This window comes from Sinocyclocheilus grahami, unplaced genomic scaffold, assembly GCF_001515645.1.
Source record: "Sinocyclocheilus grahami isolate Dianchi unplaced genomic scaffold, SAMN03320097.WGS_v1.1 scaffold665.1, whole genome shotgun sequence".
Classification (NCBI taxonomy): Eukaryota; Metazoa; Chordata; class Actinopteri; order Cypriniformes; family Cyprinidae; genus Sinocyclocheilus; species Sinocyclocheilus grahami.
In genome coordinates this window covers 525,473-535,155 of record NW_015505844.1, presented here as the reverse complement: position 1 = coordinate 535,155, position 9,683 = coordinate 525,473, and the positions used below count along the sequence as shown (strand labels likewise).

The window sequence follows — 9,683 nt, the reverse complement described above, 5'->3', positions numbered from 1 at the left end:
ATATATATATATATTTCAATCATGACAACTCTCGGAAGATTTTAGCATGGTGATGGATATGACAATGTTAATGTATTTGGTCTTGGCAGAATAGATCTGCTACACTGCTGCTGCTGCTGAATTGCTGCTGCTGATGGTTATTGCTGTAGTTGTAGATTATTGCTGCTGAGCAATACAGGAACTTGCTACTGCCAATGCATATGGCGATATGGTGCCATGAGTATTTAAGACATACTGCTGCTGCACAAATAGCATATAAAATAACCCATAGCAGATCTATACAGGTGGAGCTGGGGAAGGTGGAGGTTTTCAGAGAAACTCTGAAAGCGCGCTGCAGGAATCTCTAGTGAATGCTAGCCAGCCATATAAATGCGAGGCAGTAAGATCATTGGCTGCATATGCAGTATGAACCAATCAGCTTGTGCCAAGTCGTTTAACTCTCTGAATATCATCTGTTACATTAACAACCCATCACCTGCACCATCTAGAGTTTCATGACTGAACTATATATATATATATATATAGGCGGGGTTCTTATTTTGTTTCATATAAGCACATCCTGCAAGGGGTATGTAAACTTATGAGCACAACTATATATATATATATATATATATATATATGTGTGTGTGTGTGTGTGTGTGTGTGTTTATCAATATGTTTTGGAGTTGTTTGCCATTTTGGTGTATTTATTTTTGTAATTTCTCTCACTTCTGCCATCTTTTGTCTCAAGTTGGTTGCAGGGTATTATTGGTTAATTTTCTCTGCAATGCATGTATTGTTTCCTTAGAATTTGGTTAAACAAGTTATCTTAGAAGGCAGCATGATGTTGTAGCCTACATTTGCAAACTGTCTTAGTTTTGTGAGCGCACCTATGATTTGAAATGCGCTATAATTTGCGCCTATGATTTGATTTTTAATAAGTTGGTCACAATGCAATTTTGGATGCATGTAATGTTGCCTTAGAATTTGGGTAAAACAAGTTATCTTAGAAGGCAGCATAATGTTGTAGTTAATATTTTGGTACAGCCTTAGTGTTTTGAGCACACCTATGATGCCTTTGTAGGTTTTGGAGCCTATGGATCATCACTGGACATCACATTTATCATTTGCTATATATAATATGAATGGATTTATAGGCAGGAGCAGAAGCAGTGCAGTGTGCTTTCTTTCAAATGTGTTGCTAAACAAATGTGCTATAATTATTTCACAGGAATTAGCAGTCAGATCTACCAGATATAACCCGGTATGCTCACAGAAACAAACATCTGCATGCAACAGATGCACCTCTCCCTGCAAATCAACATCACAACAGGAAGTTGTTCTCACTTTTTCTGCTCTCCATTTGATTTTCCCCTTCACTGCAGTTTATTCTAATAGACCACGCTTCTGTGATCCCATTTTATTGGTACATGCTACAGTAAGTCAAGCATCTCTGTTGCTCATACTTCGGGTTCAACAAACCCTTGACCAAAAGTATTAAAATTTGGTGCAAAATCCATGCCATTTGTGTAATGGACATAAATCAAACATCAAATTGTGGTAAAAAACAAACAAACAAACAAATTGACAAGTGCACGATAAGTGATTGAATGATTTTGTCTGGCCAACTTATTTCTACTTTACTTACCATTCCTATTTTCTCAAGAAAAAAAAAGTCTCAGTCTGTCTAAAATGGTGTTAGATTACATGCATTCAAGAAAATGCGTGGCTTGTTCAAAACTTTATATAATTTCTTTGGTCACTAAAGCAAATGATGTGGAAAAAATGACAGCAGTGGGTCTGACACAGAATTGACATTAAAATGATATAGCACTGCATTTCTAGATGACTCATGTGAGTGTTCACATCGTTCAGCTCTGTGAATTCAGTTTTGCCTGAAGCTTATGAAAACGACTGCGGCTAATGAGATAAATGCAGAAGATATTACAGAGATGTAATCATTTAATAAAATAATCATCACTTTTAACAGCTTTTCAACCGTTTTTCTTTTATTGCATTTAAAGCTAGATTTATTCTTAGGTCAGAAGATTATTTTGCACATTGTGTGCCATTAAACGTGTGATATTGTTCTGGAAGCTATAAACATGTTTACTTTAACTAACTTGCTTAGCAGGATTATCTTCAAACTTTTGCTCTGCTGTTACACTAGTTTATTGAAAGAAGAAAAAAAGGCTATTTCTAAAGAGAAAATGCAGTAATGCTTTACAATAAGGTCTCTATTGTTAGCATTAATAGATTAATTTAAAATGATCTGTAAGCAATATTTAAATTATACTATGTATACATTTCACAATTACAAATAAACAAGTAATACATTTAATTGAACAGTAGAAAGATTGAAATAATATTTTATTGTGAAACATAATCCAATGATTTTTGCAATGCTAATTTTAACAAATATAACTTTTAATTTAAAAAATCCATGAAATTAACTAACAACTACTTAAACATGCTGTAGAATTAGTATGCATGGTTATTTCATGTTAACAAATATAGTTAACTATTGTTTATTTTATTTTATCTTTATTTAACCAGGAAGTCTTATTGAGATTTAAAATCTCCTTTACAAGAGAGACCTGGCGAAGATAGCAGCCATACAGTAAACAAATAAAACCTAATGTAAAGTGTTACCAAAACTACAGCGTCCCTTGTGGCAATACTAATAATGTGTTGCATAATGAATTGCCATGCGATACATTTCTAAATGTAACAATGTGTGAAACAGAGCTTGCACAGATAGAAGCATTGATAAGACTGTATATCTGCAGTTGATCCTTCCTCCAGTGTTTTCCTCAATTTGGCCAAGAAAAAAAAAGGATTTCAATGTTATCCAGACTCAAATAAATCTGAACTGCACAATGTGAATCCTCTAGAGACCCACATGTATTTACAAGGGCAACCATTATCTCAATGCAGGGAAAGAAGATCGATGATTTAATTTTCTCAGTGTCGTTTTCATCAACAGACACTGTCTTAAAAAAGCAAAGAGCCTTTGATACTACAGATGCATTTCTTCCAAACAAAGTTAAAAATAGTTGTTAGTAGCATAGAAAGCATTATCACTACTATTGCTCATAAATGGGTTAGGGGTTTGATTAAACTCTAAGTTCTAAAATATGGCATATAACTCATCCAGCACCAGTTACAAACATGAAGGAGTCAAGTTGGATGCCGCTACTTTTTCGAAGCAATTAGACTTATCCTTTTCACCAGGTGGTCGATAAAACTGGCAAAAAAATCCCAGACTGACATTGAGGGAAGGACCTGAGCCATTTCAAGAGATATGAAGAAGGGCTCTTTAAACTTTGGCAAGTAAGCAACCACCTAGCAACCATTCAGTACACCTTAGCAACCTCAGAGCAATGCAGTAAAAAAAAACTTAGCGACCAAATCAAGGTCCCTGCAACCACCCTCAGCACTTGAAACATTTGATCAGATGAGCAGCACTAAAAATCTAGTTCTCATTACAATGAAATTACTTGGTACAGTTTTAACCAAGTGTAGTTTTATTAAAGTGTGGTCTGAATGCGTTGTATTTTTTCCCCCTCCATTTCTGTCACCTGACAGAGTTTGTGTTCCTTGCTGCTGTCATGATGGGTACCAAACTTGAACTGAATTGAGCTGAATAATAACACTATGTCTTCTGTAGGGCTGCTTTATAATTGACTTTATTTCGTTATCGACTAATTCTGAAGTTTCGACACTATTATTGAACTAAACTGAATCAACTGACTCAAGCTGAATAACAGCATTATTGCCGTCTGTAGAGCTGCATACAGTTGAATTGAACTTGTTTCATAATTGATGAATTTACAAAGTTACTGAACTGAAATGATTCAACATTGAACTGACTCAGGCTGAATAATGACAGTACTGTCTACTGTTGAACTGCTTATGGCTGAGATGAACTTGTTTCGTAATTCATGAACTTTGCACAGTGTGGATTCAGTTCAGTGTCATTATTCAGCTCAATTCAGTTCAGAGTTGATTAAGTTCAACTGAAACAAAAAAAAATGAACTGATTCAGTTCAAATGAATCAGCGGCATGAACTGACTCAGCATTGAACTGAATTGAGCTGACAATATTGTCTTCTGACACTGAATCAATATTGAGCTGAATCACAACACTATTGCATTCTTTCATAGATCCTTGACTCTGCCGGTTTTCTGCAGCTTCTCCACAACGTTACAGTTTTTGACTGGCGTGTCTCTTTGACCCTATATTTAGTATAAGTAAAATACTTAAGTACTGTTAAAATCAGATACTCTAAGACTTTTACTCAAGTTGTTTTGGAATGGGTGACTTGTAACGTGTAGTGGAGTAATTTTCACTGTAAGGTATCTGTACTTTTACTCAAGTATGGTTTTTAGGTACTCTTTACACCTCCGTTATTTCCTAATTGATAAACTTCACACAGTGTTGATTCAATTCAGTGTCATTATTCAGCTCAATTCAATTCAGTGTTGATTCAGTTCACCTGAATCCACACTGATCTGAATTGAGAATAATGACACTACTGTCTTCTGTAGGGATGCCTTAGCAGAATGTGTCTCATATTTGATCACGTTTGCATCAGTGATTGTTATTTTCTTATTTATTACTGTGAAGCTGCATTGAAACACTCTGTATTATATAAAGCGCTATATAAATAAAGGTAACTTGATTAAATTGAGCACTTTGGATAAGATGTAGCCAGGTACCAGTATCCGATGCAAGATTCCTAGCTTGTTTTGACACACTAGTGTTGCTTGTGTCCGTGTTGAGCAAGTAAGCTCACAGCTCTCAATAAAGGGAAGCAGCCTCCAACAGATTGTTGCAGGTTGCATCCGCAGCATGCCACTGGGGGACCTTAACATCCAGCGCAGGGGAATGAGGGATGGAGTGATGAAGAGAAAGAGTGTATATGGGCTTGGGGCAAAGGGATGAGCGAATCAGTGACGCTCCATTTTACCCTGCGCAAATCAGTGGGCTAGCGCAGATGGCCCCTTCATTGTGTCTGTGGCACTATGGAGGAAATGATGTGCTCGCCCCAGGGAGACGCCACAACACCCACATATAAGAACAGAGGCAAAAGAAAAGGCCCACAGTCCCGTGAAGCTAATAAACTCGCCCACTCAATATGAAGTGTCATAGTGGGTTTAGCCTTCACTATTAATACAAGTATACAGTTTTACCCTCATGTTTGGTTGATTTTACAATTGCACATGTAAAATCTCAAATTTTGCTAATTTTTTGTGTAGTTCTAAGATAGTCAAAAGCCATTAGACTGATAATATTGATGATTTAATCATCTCTTATAGTGCAGATGCGAATGTTTTCGAATGTTAATGTCATACTTAAAAATTAAAGGTTCCTTATTGAAATGAAGAAACTTTAGCATCCATAGAACATTTCTATTGCACAAAAGGTTATTTATAATGGAAAAACAGGATCCTCAGATTATTGAAATATTCTTCACAGTTCACACTAAGAAAAACAAAAGGTTATTTTAAGAACTATTAACATTAACAACTATCAACAACTATAGAACACTATAATTTTTAACAGTTTTAGATCACAAATTTGTTTCAGTTTGGAGTTATTTGACACATGCAAAACATACCGTACACTTAAAATTGCAATAAAACATCCAAATTGGCAGGTGTGTCAGACAAGAACATGTTAGCATATGAAAAAGCATTGCATTTGTTCATGTTAAATACCTGTGGTCTCCTATAGACCTCAAAAAGAAAGACAAATATGTCATCATCAAGTTGAAATGTTATTCATACTCAGTTCTTTTAAAGGAGAATGCATTCAATATCAGCCTTGCACATACATTTATGCACTTTTAATTTACATTTAATAGGCATGCACTGTATGTTCCCTGGGAATCAAACCCAAGACCTTGATGTCGCTAGCGTCACGCTCTGCCAGTTAAGCTAAACGTGATACCTAAATGTTAAGTATGTTTAATATACAAAAAGTTCAGATACATTAATTCTTCACATTAATCCTATCTGTCTGTGCATTTGCACGATGTCTTGCATTTACTAAAAGAAAACAAAAGTTTAGATGTGCACTAAACAATTATGTTATGTTTGAAACCTCTCTAAACATCACAACAGATTTAATGTGGACTGTGCATCTATCTCTTGTGGGCTTGTAGAGAGTGTGCTGCAAACTCTGTCTCTCCAGACATTAAATTAAGACTTCTGTGTGTATAGGTATGTCTGCCTGAGCACTTGTGAGTGTGTGTCTATGCCTGTGTGTAAATGTGACTTTGAAGGCGAGCATCTGTGCTGCAGACGGCTACATCACAATGAAGTCACCTGAGTTTCATTTACATGGATTGAATTAGCAGGGAATGAATAAGTGAAATCAACCTTATAAGGTGTCCTTGAGATCACAGGAGTCAGTGTTACATTAGCACTGTCTATTGTACTTTTGCAATGCGTTCGTATATATATATATATATATGGTAACAGGAGGTGCATTAGAAAATAACTGCAGAAAATAACTGAAACAAGTGATGTGCATTTTGCGGTCTAGGCATCGTGCCAACCCGTATGTCCTAAGACAAATGTTTAATGATACAAAATCCATCGCATCTGCTGTATACAGGCTACCACCTAGCATTCACCCTAAACACAAAACACAAAAATAATCACACTGCTTTGACTTTGGATGTGTCATTAGTAAACCACTCTTACCCAAATTACGCAGCGCAGGAGTCTTTGTAGCTCCACTTGGCCAAGTTATCTGTGCTTTGTGGATCAAACAAAACCACCCAGTTTTGCAGCACAAACCGGACGCCTGGACTTCTCAAAAGGCTTTCTTGGCACGGAAGAGACCACCGCGCAAAAAAGACGCACGGAACAAGTCCAGATCCAACTTGCCCTCAGCCCTCCATCGCGCAGTGGGTTGTTTTATTATTCATGTACGTCTCCAGTCGCGATGTTAAGATATTTTGCGCCCGCGTTTCAGTGTTCAATTAGTCCAGTGGCCGAGAATAAAAGTCCGCAATTAACATTCAGCTGTCCGCGTCGCTTCGGAGAGCGCCTGACCCCCGCGGTTTCTTACTGAAGGTGTGGAGGAGGCACAGATTCTCCAACCTCTCGATCTGCACAGAGAATGAGCTTGTGCTGGAGCTTCACTTGATTAGAGCTCCTCCCTCCGTACAGTCAAAGGGGCTATCGTGACTCCATATGGAGAGGAGAGAGAGAGACGAGACCTGAACGCATCCTTTGCGCAGGACTGCTCGGCCATTAGATATGTTAGGTTACCTTCTGAAAAACCGAGGGAAGTTGTCACACACTTTACTGTAGTGAATGTGTCTGAGGTTTATTTAAACGTGCATTTCTGAATCACACATTAAAGTTTTGACTACACAGTATTGCTTACGGAAAATATACTGTTAACTGCACACACGCTGCTCTATAGTGGGGTATGTTGTCACACTATACGATAGAAGTTGCCATTGGTTTAAAACCATATCTAGTTTAAAATATGGATTTTATACAGTAATTTAAACAATTGAGGCACATTGTGACTATTTGGGGTAAACTGTTACAATGAAATCTGTCATTAAGTAAAATAAAACTAAGTTAAATAAAATTATTTAGAAATTATTGAAAATATATTCCAACACATTAGATGCCAGTCACCAGATCATGTATTATGGATAAACAAAATTAGTATTTACATTTGTTGTCTTTTTAATTTGAACCCCAGTTTATATTCTACAAATAAAATGATAGATAGATAGATAGATAGATAGATAGATAGATAGATAGATAGATAGATAGATGATATAGATAGATAGATAGATAGATAGATAGATAGATAGATAGATAGATAGATAGATAGATAGATGCTAGATTAGATAGATAGATTATATAGATAGATAGATAGATAGATAGATAGATAGATACATACCTACATATAAAGCCAAGCAACATACATGTACAAACCATTGCTTTGAATAACAAATGCTATAATTGTATAAATGCATAACTTTAAAAAAATATATTTAAAACAAGTGTGACAACTTGCCCCAACCTGACATTAATGAAAACTCGTATTGTTCTGAGAACTTCAGTTCAGCCGTTTGTTTAAAAACTGGCTCTATTATGAAGTTGACATGTTAAAACTTCTATGTATGATAAATATATAATAATCTGAAATTTAACATGTTTAAAGCATGTCACACTTTGACATGCTGCTCACCCCCGTGCAAATAAAGTAAAACATTAAATTAATAATAATAATAATAATATTAATATTGTATTTCTATTTAATATTAACTTAGGTTTTAACATTAAGGTAGGTTTTAACCTTTTTGTATGTTTTAACCTTAATATGAATTAAAGATATGCACACTGACTGATATCAAAATGAAACAATAATTTAATTAAAAGCATTTTGAAAGCATTAAAAAATATATATTTACTTAAAAAGGGAGGTTTTGTCTGATCTGGCGAGAGTATGAAGTAAATCCATCCAGCCACACACTTTTTGTTTTCTCTCACTTTCTTGTTAGTCTCATTTTTCACATCATGACTAACCCATCAGCGAGACTGACATGATCATGTAAAGCTCATCATGAGTCATAATGTGCAAGTTCCTGTCTTCAAACTGTTATATGTAATTGAAACCAACCATAATAGAGATCACACTGCATTTAATTATTAGCTGTAATCTGTTTAATCTTTAATATTAGGTGCATTCCACTCCTATACCTGAGTGGAATAGAGTTGGAAAGCACACTGATTTTTTTAATTATTTTTTATCTGTTGTCATGTGTTTGCAGGTAGTGTTGCGCAAACACCCCGAGCAGCCCACACCTTTTCTATTCACATTACGTAAGGTGAGAACACCCACGTGAGAGGCAAGAGTCAACTTTCACATGTTCTTCAGCTTCTGACATAAATCAATAGAGCATTCAGACATGCTTTTGTAAAATACAAAAAAACATATCTGAGAACGAGAAGAGATATGCATATATATATATATATATATATATATATATATATATATAATATGATCTAATCTAATGAGTTAAACAGAGTAGAATTACTAATTTTTGTGACCCTCATTTGTGGGGTCATTGCGATCAGATCCATTTTTTTCCTAGATAAAGTTTATCAAAAGCTAGTGTACTTGGCTACCAATGAAACATTGGTGTCAAAAACACGTTTGAGATTAAATATGTGAGAGAAAAAAAAACATAACAATCATGGCAAATATGACATAAGCAGAACGTTGTATTGCTATTATTACAAATTCCAAGCTATAATGATGTCAAACAATATACAAAATGTGTAAAAATATTATTTAATTGTGTATATGCAGGATGCATGAAATACACCTAAGAAATTAGACATAGTAAGACGTGGATTATTACAAAATTATTCATTCTGTTGTGTTTGAAATGATATATAATATAATATAATTCATTTGGACAACTTTAAAGGCGATTTTCTCAATATTTTGACCAGATTTTCATTTCAGATTTTCAAATAGTTGCATCTCGGCCAAATATTGTCCTATTTTGACCCTTATGATTGGTTTTGTGGTGCAGGGTCATATATATATTATATAGACAACAGGGTCGATATTTTTATGGTAGCTAAAATGATTATATTACATTACATTACATTGTATATACACATATATATATATATATATATATATACACATA

General features: G+C 35.1%; 1 protein-coding gene across 1 annotated transcript in view; it reads right to left on the bottom strand.

The window, feature by feature from the left end:
* LOC107558904 (SLIT and NTRK-like protein 6) overlaps positions 1–7,145 on the bottom strand; it is a 15,903-nt gene extending 8,758 nt beyond the window's left edge. The window contains exon 1 of the mRNA XM_016242603.1: positions 6,694–7,145. The gene's annotated coding sequence lies outside the window, so the exon portion shown is untranslated. The remainder of the gene's footprint in view (positions 1–6,693) is intronic.
* Positions 7,146–9,683: the final 2,538 nt, after the last annotated feature.